Source organism: Mastigoproctus giganteus, chromosome 10, assembly GCF_048544385.1.
Source record: "Mastigoproctus giganteus isolate SK-2022 chromosome 10, ASM4854438v1, whole genome shotgun sequence".
Taxonomy (NCBI): Eukaryota; Metazoa; Arthropoda; class Arachnida; order Uropygi; family Thelyphonidae; genus Mastigoproctus; species Mastigoproctus giganteus.
The window spans coordinates 215,642,177-215,646,311 of record NC_143584.1 but is presented as its reverse complement, the minus strand read 5'-3'; the positions used below and the strand labels follow the sequence as shown (position 1 = coordinate 215,646,311).

The 4,135-nt window shown below is 38.7% G+C and overlaps 1 non-coding gene across 1 annotated transcript; it reads right to left on the bottom strand.

Moving 5' to 3' along the window:
* Positions 1 to 1,638: 1,638 nt before the first annotated feature.
* On the bottom strand, positions 1,639 to 1,792 carry LOC150079902 (5.8S ribosomal RNA). The gene has a single exon (XR_016547599.1). It is a non-coding gene; the product is annotated as a 5.8S ribosomal RNA (ribosomal RNA).
* Between the last annotated feature and the right edge of the window lie 2,343 nt (positions 1,793 to 4,135).

The following is a 4,135-nucleotide window of genomic DNA, read 5'->3' as shown; positions in this document are numbered from 1 at the left end:
TGCCCTCTACGAAGTCTACAATTAAAATGGCTGTCATCAAGCAGCTCGCATCCTGCGAGCAGCGTTTTCAGAAATTGCCAACCAATTGCAATTAAACAACTAGAAATTAAACAACCAATCGTTAAATTTCAGTTCTATTTCTGAAAACGCTGCTCGCAGAATGTAAGTGGCTCGGTGAGACCCATTTTAATTGTAAACTTCGTAGAGAGCACATCTCGGTCGGTCTGCTTTACTGTGATATTTACAGTGGATATAGGATTACGAGAATGTCTTAAACATGTTAAGTAAGCGATTTTAATGTTAAAGATTAACTCACAACGGAATTTGCATTTATTGTGGAACATATATGCGAAATGAGGTAGAGTACTTGATTATTTTGTCTAAATATGTAGTACTGGATGCATGTTCTGCATTTAGCTCCATGTGCATTTTGCGTCCGGCATTACTGTAGCTGCGTAGCCAGAAAGTGGGCTTCAATTTTCGTGAACTCCATCACGAATTCCCCTTTCAATTTTCGTGAACTCCATCACGAATTCCCCTTTTATATATAAATAATAAATGCATTTATTATTTATATATAAAAGGCATTTATAAAATTATTTGCATATATAATTTGCAAATATAATTGCATATATATTATTTGCATATATAAAATGCATTTATTATTTATACATAAATATATGACGCCCGACCGTGGTCGGGCGTCACGCCCCAGGCAGGCCGGATAACAACCGGCGACACCAAAGCGCCACCTTCCATCGCCCGCCCTTATGGCTGACAATTTCCTTTCTGGAACCCAACCGGTTGCGGCGTCCTACTAGCAGAGGGAAGTGCGTCAGCGACCGGGAGGACTCTGATCCTCGTCCGGCCTGGCGCGGTCCGTCATTCAGACGGGCACCAGCCACCCTTCCACTGACTGAATCCCCCCGCTTTCGGCTTTCGAGGGCCCACCCGTTTGCCTCTGAGCGGTTTCACGTACTCTTGAACTCTCTCTTCAAAGTTCTTTGCAACTTTCCCTCACGGTACTTGTTTGCTATTCGTATTTAGCCTTAGGTGGAGTTTACCACCCACTTAGGGCTGCACTCCCAAGCAACCCGACTCCAAGGAGATCGCAACCGACGGAGACGGCATCAGCTATGGGCCTCGCACCCGCTCTGGGTCACAGCCCCGTTCAGGGGGACTTGCGACGCCGTCAACCGACGGAACGCTCTCTCCTAAACGCCACATTTTCCAGACGCCCACAAGGGACGCGGAATTCGGCGCTGGGCTCTTCCCCGTTCGCTCGCTGTTACTAGGGAATCCCTGTTGGTTTCTTTTCCTCCGCTTATTTATATGCTTAAATTCAGCGGGTCGTCTCGTCTGATCTGAGGTCGACATTTTTGTTAAAAAAAAATGTTTCGTCGGTTGCAAGTCCGCAACCGGTGGCACTCGATCTCCGCACCGCCCTAGCACTAGGCCAGCGAATTGTTCGCTGCTTAAAATCCGCCTTTTCGCGCAGGGCAGCGCGTTTCGGAGGTCGTTTTTATCGTCGGCCACCTTCTACTTGAGCCGACCGGGCGACTTCTGCACCCGGAGACGGCCACGTAGGAGAGCGCTGGCGAACTCGCCGCCGCAGACAATCCTTCGGATTTAGTCATCCGACCCTCAGACAGGCGAGGCCCCGGGAGGTACCCGAGGCCGCAATGTGCGTTCGAAAAATCAGTGCTCAATGTGTCCTGCAATTCACACCAAGTCTCGCAGCTGGCTGCGTTCTTCATCGACCCGTGAGCCGAGTGATCCACCGCTCAGAGTTGTTCAATATTTCATTTCAGAAAATTTCAGCCGGACATTGACGTGCACCTCATGGCGACGCCATCTTGGGAACGCGTTCGCGTCTCCACCCCGTGCCCGGTTGCACCGTCCGCACAAACCTTCGGGTTCCCAATTCCGAATAGCACGGGGCGGTATTGGTGGTGAATGAATGAATTTATATATATAAATATATATATATTTATAAATAATAAATATATATATATTTATTATTTATATATAATAAAATTTTTATATATAATAAATGCATTTTTTTAAGAAAACCAATTCCATTTTATACAAAAAATGAATTTTTATTCAATTTGTACTTTTATTTTATTATTATTCAATTTGTATTTGAAAAAAACCAGCATCTTTCTCTTTGTTACTTTTAAGTGAATCATTAAAATCGCTTACTTAACATATTTCAGATATTCTCGTAATCCCATAACCAATATCCACTGTAAATATCACAGTAAAGCAGACCGACCAAGATGTGCCCTCTAGGAAGTCTACAATTAAAATGGCTGTCATCAAGCCGCTCCCATCCTGCGAGCAGCGTTTTCAGAAATTGCCTAGTATTAAACAACCAATCGTTAAATTTCAGTTCAAATAACACGAAATTGCCTAGTATTAAACAACCAATCGTTAAATTTCAGTTCAAATAACACGAAATTGCTTAGTATTAAACAACCAATCGTTAAATTTCAATTCAAATAACACGCTATTTCTGAAAAAGGTGCTCGCAGGATGGGAGTGGCTTGGTGAGAGCCATTTTAATTGTAGACTTCGTAGAGAGCACATCTCGGTCGGTCTGCTTTACTGTGATATTTACAGTGCAGTGGATACCGGGCATAGGATTACGAGAATGTCTTAAACATGTTAAGTAAGCGATTTTAATGTTAAAGATTAACTCACAACGGAATTTGCATTTATTGTAGAACATATATGCGAAATGAGGTAGCGTACTTGATTATTTTGTCTAAAAATGTAGTACTGGATGCATGTTCTGCATTTAGCTCCATGTGCATTTTGCGTCCGGCATCACTGTAGTTGCGTAGCCAGAAAGTGGGCTTCAATTTTCGTGAACTCCATCACGAATTCCCCTTTTATATATAAATAATAAATGCATTTATTAATTATATAATATATATATATAAATAATAAATATATATATATTTATTATTTATATATAATAAATAAATTTTTATATATAATAAATGCATTTTTTTAAGAAAACCAATTCCATTTTATACAAAAAATGATTTTTTATTCAATTTGTACTTTTATTTTATTATTATTCAATTTTTATTTAATTTGTATTTTATCTATTTTGCGATTATATACGTTTTTGATGCAGACCAAATCAATCGGAAAACAACGATCATGAGTCAATCTGGATTCTTTGCACTTGTATAACAGCAGCAATGGGATGGCTGTAGGAATTTCTTCTGACAATGATTGTTTTGGTATTAAGGTGCAGAATATACCGTATATTGAGAATAGTGTCTAGTTTGAATTCATATGTAAAATCTATTGTGAGGTTAATTAGCATAGAAATTGCTACTTCAGGGTGGGACATCCTGGTTGATATTATTCAAGGAGCGTCGTTTAAGAATGCAGCAAGAACACATCCAAAATGCATTAGTTAATATTGTTAAGAAATGTTATTCCGCTTTGATTCAGTTTTAAGTCTATGTTTTGTTTCCTCTTCTTCGTATATTGTCTATGCGTAATTTCTTATTTTTGTTAAGCGATCTTTGACAAAATGTTTTCTTGTAAATTTTAGCCCAATTCTCCAATAAAAAATAAATAAATAATGAGCTTTGTTATGTTTTACTTTAATTGTGGAAAACCTTTCAACACCTGGTAATTTGTAAAGTGAAATTATACTTATGCTGGCAAAAACTAATAGTTTTTTTAATAGTGTAATTTTATTGTATGTACTGTATTTGTAACTGATCATCATTCTTGACAAAGAATAACAATATACATTATTTTAGAAAGTGTTTACATTGTTTGTAACTGATCATCATTGTTGACAACGAATAACAATATACATTATTTTACAAATTATTTACATTGTTTTTAACATGGTAGGGAGAATGGCAGGTAAGGTGAATGATGTACAGAAATTGTGCCCGAAGGGAAATGGTAGCAATTATCCCATTGTACCAGGTCTCATCTTGATCTTGAGTACTGCATATAGGACTGAGGGCCGCATTTTAGGAAGGACAAACTTTTGCTAAATCAGATGTAGAGCAAGTAGATTTGCGAGAACAGAAGTGGTAGGCCTACTAAGAATTTATCAATTAAATTGTACCTTTTTAACTAAATACATATAACA